The sequence below is a fragment of the Micromys minutus genome (assembly GCF_963924665.1).
Source record: "Micromys minutus genome assembly, chromosome: 28".
Lineage (NCBI taxonomy): Eukaryota > Metazoa > Chordata > Mammalia > Rodentia > Muridae > Micromys > Micromys minutus.
In genome coordinates this window covers 15,407,656-15,420,546 of record NC_137963.1, presented here as the reverse complement: position 1 = coordinate 15,420,546, position 12,891 = coordinate 15,407,656, and the positions used below count along the sequence as shown (strand labels likewise).

General features: G+C 41.1%; 1 pseudogene across 1 annotated transcript; it reads left to right on the top strand.

Annotated features, from left to right (window-relative positions):
* Window positions 1-10,794: 10,794 nt before the first annotated feature.
* LOC308438804 (short coiled-coil protein-like) lies at window positions 10,795-11,043 on the top strand (annotated as a pseudogene). Its single transcript has one exon. The product of its transcript is annotated as a short coiled-coil protein-like (transcript).
* The last annotated feature ends 1,848 nt before the right edge of the window (window positions 11,044-12,891 follow it).

Genomic DNA, 12,891 nt, shown 5'->3' with positions numbered 1-12,891 from the left:
AGCACAGTGCAGAGTGTTTCTATAAGGCTGTCTACCATAGCATGTAGCAACCCCACCTCTGAATACACATGGAAAAGAAATGACAGACACCCCTGCTTGCTTCTGCACTAACTACAATTACCAAAACTTGTCTGCTCATTAAGAGGTTGATGGACAAAGAAAATGTGATCAATATTCACAATAGCAATTATTCACATATAAAAAGAAATATTCATTATTTGCAGCAAAATAGACAAAAGTGTTTTGTTAGGTGAAAGGTCAGGATAACAAAGATAAATTTTAGGTAGAGTATGGCAATTTCTACTAGAGGCAGGGAGCAGGGGGGTAATAACAGGTTAGATGACAAGTATTCTAATACTTAGACAGCAGAGCTAATTTTGTGTTTCGTAGTTTAGAACTGGGAAGGGAGTATGAAGAAACTATGAAATGCATATGAATGATTAGGAGGCAATAAAATAAAATTTTAAAAGGAATTAGAAGCCTCCAAGTCCAAAGAAATAACCACAAGCAACTATTTATTATCTCAAATTAATTAGTATGCATCGTACACACATATTAGACACACCATAAGTAAATAAATATATGAATTCTTTTTTTAATTGAAGAACTTTAAATATATGAATTCTAATTTAAAAAAATCTAAGAAAATTATATGGAAAGGCAGCCATCCCAAATTGGCCATTCCATACTACATACAGGTGTCAAATTATTACATTGAGCCACACAAAATTGTACCATTAAAAGAATGATCGAAAACCTTATAAGAGCAGATGGTGTTTGTAATGCGACCAAAGGGCTGGGAGAGGTCTTCACCAGGAGCAATACCAGTGTGTCAGGTGACAGCAGTCTTAAGGAACGTAATAACATGCATATAGGTAGCAGTTTTCTTGGGCAGCAAATTGTGACTTGGCACAGAGTAGGGCTTCAAGAGGTGGGACAAGAAAAGGAATTCAGATCTTAAGAGCCCACGGATCAGGCTCAGAAGGACTTGTGTTGTGCAGGGCAGCCATAAGCAATGGGAACACTGAGAGTCAAGTGGGAATGGCTGAAAGATGTATCTAACACTCTGCTCTAGCACCTGTGGGCATCCATAGGAGGTGGGGGCGGATGGAGCAGAGCCACCAGGACAAAGCTGATTCCCTTGTCCAGTCGAAACCTGATCCATTTGAGACCTAGAGATCTGGGATGTAGGAGAGGCAGCAGATAAAAAGAGAAGGGAGAAATGTTGCCAATACTTAACATTTAAAATCCGTGACTAGTTCTACAATGGCCCCACAGACAAGTATGGAGCTGGGATGCCCTAGGAAATGAGAGGCCTTAAGAGGAATGCTATCTTGTGTGTTCCCTTGACTGGTGTCTTAGTTAGGGATTTTATTGATGTAATGAAGGCAACTTGGGGAGGAAAGTCTTTACCTCACCTAAATTCTTTGGTTGCACTCCATCAGTGAGGGAAATCAAATCAAGAGTTCTTGGACTGTAGCTTACTGGCTTGCCCCCCTGTCCCCCACTGCTCAGCCTGCTGGGACTACCTACCCATTGGTGGCACTTCCCACATAAAGACGACAGTCTATAAGCTTGCCAAAGGCCAGTCTTACAAAGACATTTTTTCCTTTGAATTTCGAATCTCTTTTCCCAAATGATTCTGGCTTGTGTCAAGTTGACATATTACTAACACCCAGCTGGGTGTATTTGGTGGGAAGGGATATTAGAACCTGTGTCAGAGACTCCCTGAAGGTGGTGAAACTCAGTTAAGGAACTTGAGGAATGTGGCCTGAGGCTGGAGATTTCATTCATGGCAAAATGACCTCAGCCGTGAACGAGATTTGGAAGCTGCTATGGTTTGAATGCTGGTGTCCCCTCCTACAGAAACTCAAAGGTCAATGTAGTAATGTTAAGTGGATTATTTAGGATGTGATTAAACCTTGAGACCTCCCTTATGAGTGGGTGTAGGCTATGCCACAGAGGTCTCACAGAGTTTCAACTCCTTCTGCCTTTCAGCTTTTCACCATGTGAGGACACAGCCATTATCTCTTCTGGAGGAGGCATCTTTTAAGCAGAGAGCATCCCTCACAAGATAAAGGAATCTTCAGGTGCTTCTCAATGTACAGAATTTCCAGAAATACATTTCTGGACTTTATAAACTAGCTAGTCCCAGACAGTTTGTTAAAACAGTAAAGACTGGTCTAAGACAAAAGCTGTTGTGTTGCACACTCACTAAGCAGCTGTCTGATCTTTTCTTGCTCCCCTCCTGGCAAAAGAAGATGATGCCCACCTCTCACGCAGAGCATCCGTGCTGAATCCTTTTGATACTGAATATCCACCCACCAATGCAATTTCAACCTGTCTTAGCCAGAGGAAGCTGTGTCTTTCAAAAACCTGTCTAAGAATCCTTGCACCCTCCCCAATAAATGATTAATGATGCCATTGCCACCGAAAGCCAGTGCCTTGATTGAAATTGATTTTCATATTTTCCCCTCATTTGAGGCTCAATAGTATTTCAAACTGCTTGTCAAACAAAACAAAAACCCAGCAATCACCCCCAAAGAAGGATTTTTTTTTTTCAATCCACAAAGAGTTCTGGCAGCAGATAATTCTCCTGCTGGCAGTGGTCTACACATAGAAACAGTGAAGAAATAAGGAACTTGTACAGGTATGGCCGGAGCCTGGAAAGTCATTGTGGGTATGACTCTAAGCATAATGGGTTATGGGCTGCTCTCTCTCACTCCTTCTTCCTTTATCCTCCTCCTACTCCAAACCTCATCTTCCTGGTTTCTTCCATTGTCATTTATCCAACCACCTTCTTCCTCCTTCCTTCCCCACCCAGTTCTTTCTCACTCCAGGTTTCTGTGTCATTCCACACATGGAAGCGAAGTCTTACACTTCTGTGATGTCTCACAGATCTCCAAATGGAACCCATGATCTCATCAACCTCACAGCTACGCGTGGAGATGGGTGCTGTCCCCATTCTGCAGATGATGAAAACAGAGGCCGAGAAGGATGAGATCACTTGCTTGAAGCTGCATCTCCTCGGGGAGGCAGAGGTAAGATGGTGGCTTGCATTGTTTTTCCTTCTAACTTTACAAGTCACAGAGATTTCAACACGAAGACTAACACTGCATTTTCCTGTACAGGAGTCAAATCTTCTCTGAGTTTAAGGACCCCAGAGAATAGCGGCTGTCTTCTAAGAAGATTTTTTTCAGAGAACATCAATGGAGTATTTCTCTTCTGGAAACTTTTCTTAAATTATGGGGGAGCCCCCTTTAAATAATTGGAATTCTTTGATGCTCAAGATGACTTGTGTATAATAAAGTGCCCACAAGTAGATAGGCTTAGAGTCTGGAACTAACCCACTGTGGCTGATTTGCTAGATTGTCAGGAGTTTTGTAAACTGTTGGTTGAACACGGCAGATTTCTAAATATTAAATTATTGGTGAACAAAGATCAGAGATATGCTACAGTCATTATTTCTTAATTATTTTACTATTATTCATGACCATTACTATAACCGCTGTAGTTTGGAGGTGGTTCACATATATGTGAGCAGAGAAAATAAGAACATTAATGTCCTTTTGCTTATATTTTCCTATGTCTAAATCCAGTGACATCCCACTGGATGTTGGAATTGACCAAAAGAGAAATATTTACACTTTGGAAATGGGCAAAAGTTATGAACACATGCCTCCTTTCTTCCTCAAGAAACTATCTTAAGCATGTACTAGTCCATTGCTGGCTAAAGTGGTCAAGAGTTGACTAGCTTGTTTTATTGTCTTTCTTGCTGGCATGAACTTGGGCAGGAGAGAGAATGGTACTACAGGAGAATAAAGAGGAAGTGATTCATGCCTTCCTTTTTCCATGTTGGTGGTGATGATAAAAGTAGCAATGGTATGAATTATTTAACAGCACTGTGAGCTCCAGGATCTCGGTCATGGCCACTGGATGAATAATGGGTCAGTTAACTCTTGTCCAAATTAATTACTAATTTCAAATGGAAACCAGATTTGGGGGACTTATTTATCTATATATTCATGCATACAGTAAACTGATATTAATTCAAGTGCTTGGAGCCCAACAGCAGATATGGCAGCTATGATTCTTAGCTTCTGATCGCTTTGGCTGGGAGTCTTAAGCTTGTCGAGACATCTAAACAGTTGGCACCTTCCCAGGGATCTCAGCGCAAGCTTGGAGATTATGTTTAGCAAACAGGGTGAACCACCAGGAAGGGAGGGAACTGTCATGTCCTCTCCTGTCACCAGCAGACCTTGTCTGGACTTGGCAATCTCCACCCTTGTAGTTAAGAAAACGTTTTCCTCTCTTCTCTGTAGTAAGATTGGTCATCAGCTGTCTAAGCTACTACTGTAAGACAAACTAAACATGGCTGTGAGCTTGGCACATGGCTTATTTGCTCGTTTGGGTAAAGGGGCTGAGAGAAAGGGGCTTACATAATTTCCTCAAGTTGTGGCTTTCTTTTTAGCTATGTGTGTGGCTTAAATCCCTCCTACCCTCACCCTTGGGAGTTATGTCTTCCATAGCCAAGTCAAGCATGTGTTGAATTCCTTTCGTGACCTGGTTTTGATGCTAGAGAGAAGGCATCTGATTTTATTCTTGTCTTGGGGAGCCAAAGCTAATAGTAGTTTGTTTAATGTTTTCAAGAGAAATGCTAGGCCATTCTAGAACACCCAGTTCTAAATTAATTCAGATTGATGATGGTGATTCATATTAATCCTTTACTTTGGGAACTTGATAGTGGAACTCTCTTGACAGATGGAATGGGCACACTTATTTTGATCTATGCTACATTGGCTTGATTAGGCTAGCTGAAGTTTTTCCCCCATGTTATGATGGTTGTAGAAACCTCTTGAGAAGCCTGGAAGCCCACAGAGGGAAAGTCCCTTGGGAAACCTGATTATCAACCATGTCTGACCCTGGCTTTGTCAAATGTGATTGGTTTCTAGTTTTCTGAAGGTTGGACATTCCATACCTGCATTCTTTCTTCCTCTTGCTACTTGCAAGGGTGGTGATAATTGATTATATTCGGAAAGTATGCCCAGAATATGGCATCTATTCCAGTGGGATGCTAAGAGGAACACGTTGGCAGTAGGAAATGTCATGCTAGGAGTCTAGGATGTTGCAGGGGAAAGTACCCAAGACAGCCTGGGAGGTGTGAGCAGGTGTTCCCTCCTGGCCAGGGAGGGGTGCAGAGCAGGTAAGGTACACCAGCATTCCCCTCCCTCCCATTGAGGACATGGTTGGAGCTTTCTTGATGAGTTTCCCAAAGAAAGTCTTAGTTTGGTAATTCAGGATAGTGGGATGTTCCTATGTAGACAGTGTCAGCGCATTGGCACTGCTCTTCACTGCTTAGCTTCCAGAAAGAACCATCATTTCCTCCACCAGAGACAGTCTTCCTCTTCTACAATCGGGCTTTCAGAACAACTCTGTTTTGAAAGATGTTTTCCATTACTGGTGTGTGTTTCCAGTTCCCATGAACTAAATACTGGACAATTAGAGCTTCCCAAGCTGTGTGCAATTCTCGGAGGTCCCAACAAGTACATCCAGCAAATATTCAGAGGAACTCTATCTGGGAATGCAATGATAACCATCCCCGTTCCATTTAGATTCTCTTGAATCGTCACACTGAGCAGGGAAGATAGGCAAAGTCGGGTGCTATTCGAAGCACCTGAGTCGCTGACTCCACGGGCTTTCTGTATCCCAGTGTTGTTTGGGGAACTCTGCTTTGGCTATCTCCCTTCACTCGTTTCATGAAGGCCTTTCCAAAGTTCCTTTTTCTCATTGTGCCTTATCTCCTGAGACTTTCCTAATTCTGGCTTCTCAGTGGACGCTAATCTTGTGGGGTATGCCACCATCAGCATAAAATCATAGTGTATAAAAGACACTTATTTATGTTTCTTTGCCCTGTCCTGAATGATGCTGGTTACTTTTGCTTAAGTCCTCAGCTGGCCTATCTGGATCATCTTGAGTTTATCCTCTGCCTTCCGCTCTCTCTTTTTCATCATCAAACATGGAAGGATTCCAACACGTATCTCAATCTTTTTGTAGATTACAATCGGCTTTTCCTGCCTCTAGTCTTGCTCCGTTTCTTAGTTAACTCAGATTGCAAAAACCAAAGCGTCTCATAGTATCCTAATCGGGGTGGCAATCTTGTGAAGGCTGAGAAAAGAAGTCCAAGAGCCAAATGCCAGCATGTTCCTTCCCCTGAGCCTCTGCCATGTCTCACACTCAGTCTCTTTGTGCTGTGGTCTCATGTGGTAAAATGAGTGAGCTGTAGCTGGAGCCTACGTCATAGGAACACTGACCCTGTTCACCATGGCTCCACCCTCCTCTATGTTCTCCAACTTCTCCCCAAGTTTCTACTTTGTCCCTGTTTGGGCCTTACCATTCTCAATATTCCATCCTTTATTTTCATAGCAATTCTGCTAAGGCCTCAAGTACTCAAGGCTGAAGGCCTCTCTTCCCCTCCCACAAACATATTATATTTCTTGCTTCCAGGTCTACCTATATATTCCAATTTAGAATTGAGAACATGAAAAATTGATGTTCCACATGTGAGAGTGAGTATGTAACACTTAACTTTTGGGGGCACATCTTACCTTGGTCAATATATGATTCCTAATGTTAATTATTATACTTAGTTCTTGCTACTATAAGAACATACCTGAGCCTAGGTAATTTTATAAGAACAGACAGTGCTAGAGCAGATGCAAGTGATTTCAGATCAGCAGCTGGTCAAGATGCAGTCTGTGTCTTAGCGATGGTGCATTTTGGCTATACCCCTCTACCCTCTGGGATGAAGGCTCTGTCCTATCATGGTGGAAGAGATGTAGAGGCTAAACTCAAACCTTCAGATCTTTTTACAAGGCACTGATCTCATGTAATTCACATGAATCTCTCATGGCTGCCCATTCCTCCAGGCCTCATCTGTTTATACTGTTGTATTAGGGATCACCTTTAGTTTGAAGATTGGAAGAGACATATACTTTCAAATGATAGCATCAGTGTTTGTCAATTGCTAAAAATATTCTGTGGCGTTCCTTTTCATACAAAGACATTTATTTCTACATTAAGTTCTCTAGTTGGTCATTTTATACCATGAACTAGCAGTTTGGGTCAGGTTGGGCTCTTGAATTCCCCTTCGTTACTTGGTTGGTTTCAAATTTTCTGGTTTTGGTCACGCTGAGAATGATTTGAAAAGTCGAGACTGCTAAAGAAACTTGATTTATGCTTAATATAGAGAGCAAAAGAAACTACCTAGTTCTCCTTACATCAAAACAAGAAGAAAAAAATGTAAGTTAAATGTTGCTGTGAGTTGTTGGTCAGCTTGACAGAGTCTAGAGTCACCTGCAGTAGGAAAAGTGACTAAGACAAATAACAGCAAGTATCGTGACACGGATCTGCACTTTGTGTCCTGGCTCCTGGTCACCACCTGGCTGGTGGTGGCCAGGAGCCAGGCTTGGTCTTTTGGTGTTTCTAAGTGAGTAAGGTCTGCTAATGGCTGCAGTTTACAAATGCATGAATGGGAAAGCAGAAAGACAGGAAGAATGAACGGCTCCTCCGTACAGGAGGAGAGAAGGTCATAGATAGTCTTAGTTTACATATTCATGAACTTAAAATTTTTATAATAATTAAAAAATTAAAAGCTTGGCTAGGGAGGTGGCATCCTTGGAAAGTACCTATTGCTCAAGCCCTGAGACCTGGCTTTGGATTCAGAACCTGTGTGAAGCTAGGTGTAGTGACGTGTGCCCTTGTGACCCAAACCTTGTGTGTTTCATAGTAGGGTGCACGTGGAGACATGGGTCTTTGAAAGCCAATTGCCATCAACCTACTCAAGTTGATAAGCTTCAGGTTCAAGAGAAACCCTGTTTCAAAAAATGACAACTTTCCATGTGAGCCATAATTAAACACCCAGAAGAAAGCATAAGAAACCTCCTTCTAAGTGACTCTCAAAATTATATAAGCTATAGGTGATGTTGGGATGCTTCTCAAAAATGACACTCACACATTGTTGGCAACGAACAGCTGTCTGATTGAACTTAAGGCTCACTCAACAGAAAGGATATCATGCTTGATCCTAGAAACCTAGGCAACTACTTGGGGATAGTGTATTAGTTGGGGTTCTCTAGAGTCATAGAACTTATGGGTAGTCTCTATAGTAAGGGAATTTGTTGGTGACTTATGGTCTGTAGTCCAACTCCCTAGCAATGGTCAGCAGCAGCCATGAATGGCAGTCCACCGATCTAGCAGTTATCAGTCCTACAAGGCAAGTGGGCAAAAAACAGTGTCTTTCTTCTTCCAATGTCCTTATGTAGGCCTCCAGTAGAAGATGTGACCCAGATTAAAGGTATGTACCACCATGCCTGGGACTTGCTTTGACCCAAATGGCCTTGAACTCAGAGATCTTCTTTCCTGGGATTCATAGCCACTATGCCTCAAGATCTCCATGCCAAAATCCAGCTCAGAAACTTGTATCTTCCAGCCTCAAGATCAGGATCACAGGTGAGCCTTCCAATTCTGGATTGTAGTTCATTCCAGATATAGTCAAACTGACAACCAGGAACAGCCACTACAGGTAGTAAGATGGTTTATTTTAGAAGAGAGTCTACTACCACCATTATCCCAGAGCAGCATAATTCCTCAACAACACTCTAAATCTTATCCTTATACCCACACATAAGTATAGCTGCCAACCCTCATCAAAGAAATCTCTGTTCTATAGCAAATATAGACAATTATAGGAAACCACAATCGGACACACTGCAGAGACCAGTGGATTTGGACACTCATCTGCAGCACACTTTGTGAATCTACAGCTTTGAGAACATCCCAGAAGAATGGCGGAATGATTGTAAGATCCAGGATACCTGGAAGTCTGTTGTGTGACTGCTTCTCTTAGAAATGACTCCATAAACAAGGCCTGAACAATTACAATAGGTCCTATTTCTAGACGAAGAACTACAGGCAACTAATGACATCCAAGAGAGGAAGAATTAGCCTCTCCTGGAGATGAGCACTCCTGCTGGCTATCCAACACAACTTTATAAGCTATGGAACCATTTGCACACAAACAAGAAAAATGGCTCTGCAGGATGTGCTTGTGTGCATCAAGGGAAAGAAGGCTATAACTTTGAGAGGTAGGCATGGGAAAAATTAGATGGAGGGAACATGGAAGGGGCTGGAAGGAAAAAGGAAGGAGAAATGATGTAGTCATATATTTGTGAAAATATAAAAATAAAGAAAGAAAAGTAAAGGTCGAGAACTCAGGAAGAGAGTTGGCTGACCTCAGGCCACCACATACCTACACGCATATATACACACTACATGTACATGTGCACACACTACCAATATGTCTAACACCATTTTCTTACTTAGTGTCTTATTGCTGTGAAGAGACACCATGACCACAGAGCTTCTTAGAAAAGAAAATGTATAATTGGGACGGCTTACAGTTCAGAGGTTTAACTCCTCCTTATCATGGTGATGCTGAGACAGACATGGTGCTGGAGAACCTGAGAGTTCTACTTCCTGATCTACAGACAGCAGGAAGATCAAGACCCGAGGCCTGGCATGAACACTTGAAACCTCAAAACCCACCCCTAGTGGCACACTTCCTCCAAGAAGGCCACCTTCTTAATAGTACCATAGTCTGAGCCTGTGGGGACGCTTTACTCTGCTGGGTAAAGTACTTACAGTACACAAGCATGAAGACCTAGCTTTAGATTCCGCTACACCTATGTCAAGAGAGATATAGTAGTATGCATCCGTGGTCCCAGCATCATTGCTGTGAGATAGGAAACCGAGACAGGAAGACCATACAAGCTGACAGGCTTCATATAGCAGCGAACAGTAGGAGGTACTGTCTTAGACGAGGCAGAAGGTGGTTAGGGACACTTGAAACTTGAAAGTGCCAATATTTAACAGTGGCACATGTGGGCTGTGGCGTGTGTGTGTGCTCCCTGCCCTGCCCCAAGACATTTAAAAAAATAAAAGCCAGAGTCTACATAAATCATTTTAAATAAAAAGATAACAAAACTCTTAGCACCAAAAATTGTAATGTATGTTTATGAAAGTAATAGCATATTGTCCTCTATATTCAAACAAAGCAAGATGGGTCATTTCCTGATGGCTTTTGAGAAAAATGACATTTCTTTGGCTCCTTTGGGGTGTCCTAGAGGATGTACTTATCTTATCTCTTACTTTCATCACTGATGTAATGTTGGAGGAAGACAGAAGTCTTAAAGTTCTCAGGCACCGCTGACTTGAAAAAAAATGTCAGTGTTGGGGATTGAGCCAGGACATTGCCAGTGCTAAGAGAAAATGCTCTACCCTGAGCTACATCCTCAGTCTCCAGTGCTACAGTCAGCTTGGCTGAGACAAAGGAATCTAATAAGGCCATCTTCCTCTTCTCCCCTGTCCTTCTCTGCTCTGCTCTGGCCTCCTTTCCCCTCCTCTCCCCATTTCCCCCTTCTTTTCCTTCCTTCCTTTCTTCTCCCATCCTTTCCCATCCCTTTCCCTTCCCTCCTCTTTCTTTTTCTTTCTTCTTTAGCTGTTTTCCCAAATGTTAATAGTGAAAACGTGAATGAGCTATTAAAAGAAGGCTCTGGAAAGAATGTGGGAGAAGGGGTGGGGAAGGACAGGATGAAGCAGGGGAACAGGAACAATGTACAATGGTATATGTGTATAAAAATCTTAATAAGCTACCTATCCTGCCTCCTCCCTGCACCTCAGACGCAAGACCGTTCATTAAAGAGTTTGCATTCAATAGCTCAACGTCTGTTCCCCAAGATGATGAACGCAGACATGGACGCAGTTGACGCTGAAAATCAGGTGGAACTGGAAGAAAAGACTCCACTTATTAATCAGGTGTTGGTACTTCAACACACATTTTAAGATCTTTCTGCAAGAGTAGATGCAGTTAAGGAAGAAAATCTGAAGCTAAAATCGGAAAATCAAGTTCTTGGACAATATATAGAAAACCTCATGTCTGCTTCTAGTGTTTTTCAAACAACTGATACAAAAAGCAAAAAGAAGTAAAGGGTTCACCTCCCTCTCTTCTATGGATTTCTGCTTTTGTTCTTCCCCCTTAAGCTTGGATATGATCCAAAAATTAGAGTATCTTTGTTTGGTTCCCTGAGTATTTATAAAGAGAATGTCAGATCTAGGTAATACAAATGTTTAACAGGAGCATCTCTGAGTTAACGTTCGGTGTATATGTTAGTCTATAAAAATGTGCACATGTAGAGACTTTATATTAGAATTACAGATATTTATGAAACTTGAAGATGAATGTTTTGCCAATTTGCTTATATATACACACATAATGTTTAGCACTGTCTTTTATCATAAGCCTAACTAGTAAAATATACAAGAAAATAACCATGCTGTGAAAAAGTGGCCAAAACCATATACTGAATGCACAGCTTCTGTACCTTGTGCACTGTCTTGTGCCTCTCCTCCATCTGCCTCCTCCTTCCCATCTCCCTCCCCAGGAACCTCAGAGTCATCTCTTACAGAGTGACCTGACTGTAAGTGTTGACACTTAACCAAAATAGGATACATTCTTATCTAAGGCTTGCCATTTGTGATATTTAGTAATAAGATAGGATTGCTGGTTTCTCTTTAATCAACTGAAAATAGATTGAAGCTATAAAGAATGAAGGCTTTTCTTTGAAATGTAAACTGTCACATTGAGAAACTAAAAACTCCTTATTGCATAAAATAGTCCATTTGGTGTTGAAAAGATAGGGATGCTGGTATGTGAGAAGTTAAAAAAAAAAACAGAAAAAGAAAAAAAAGACTTGAGGAAAGATAGAAATAGGAATAAAAACTGGATAAAAAGAAATAACCAACTCCCAGTGTTTTCCCCCTGGATGTGCGTTACCTCTGGCCCACAGCTGCACTTTGTGGATGAAATGAAGTGAAACGAAAGTGGACTGAGTCTAATGTGAGGGGATTAAGAGACCAGTGAAAAGTTTGGTCTCAAGGTTTATTTGTACCAGGAGATGAACTTTTGCAAAATTAATTGAGAGTATATTAGTATCAGAATCATAAATATAAGAGTTTTGTATATGTGATAATTATTAACCTTAGTGTTTTAATCTCAGTTGTATTCCCAGAATTTCTGTAAACTCAATTTAGTTGCAGAATTTTAGTCATTCTTTTAACATTTCTTAAAAATTTAGTTTGTAGCTTCCATTTGATAAGGAGCTGATACCAGAAATAATATTAAGTTCTTATAATAGGGAAGGTCTACTAATGCGACTCTTAGATGGGCTGCTGACTTGTGGAATCATCTAATGTGACAGGTGACTTAGTTATAAGGATATGTAATCCTCACATTGCAGACATTTTGCAACCCTTTTGTGACCTTGTTACAAATATTTAAAGTTGTGCTCAAGTTCTGCTTTGCTGTTTAATAAAAAGCTGTTTCAGAGGTAAAAAAAAATCTTAATAAAACCAATTACTTTTTATGTCAGCTGAAAAAAAAAGGCATATACAGAGTCAGGTTATAGACTTACCTATGTGTCCATGAGCAGAGGCACAAAGAAAGCACATTGCATATACCAACTGTAGTTGTATTCGACCATCAAGAAGAATGGTGTGCAATTTCCAGAAAAAAAAAAAAAAAAAAAGACTGAACTGGTAATCATAATGCTAGGAAGATAGAAATTGCATTCTTTTTTCCTCATATGAAGAATTTAAATAAAAATGTACACCAATATGACACGAAGTTAGAAATAAGGTTATCTGAGGAAGAGAGACCCACCGAGGAAGGTAAAGAGTGGGTTGTTGTTGATTGCCAAGAGCTGTTTGTATTTTGATGCTAATTCCACTTCCCCAAGAAGTCACATACTGAGGTGACTTCATCAGAACCTTCTCCCC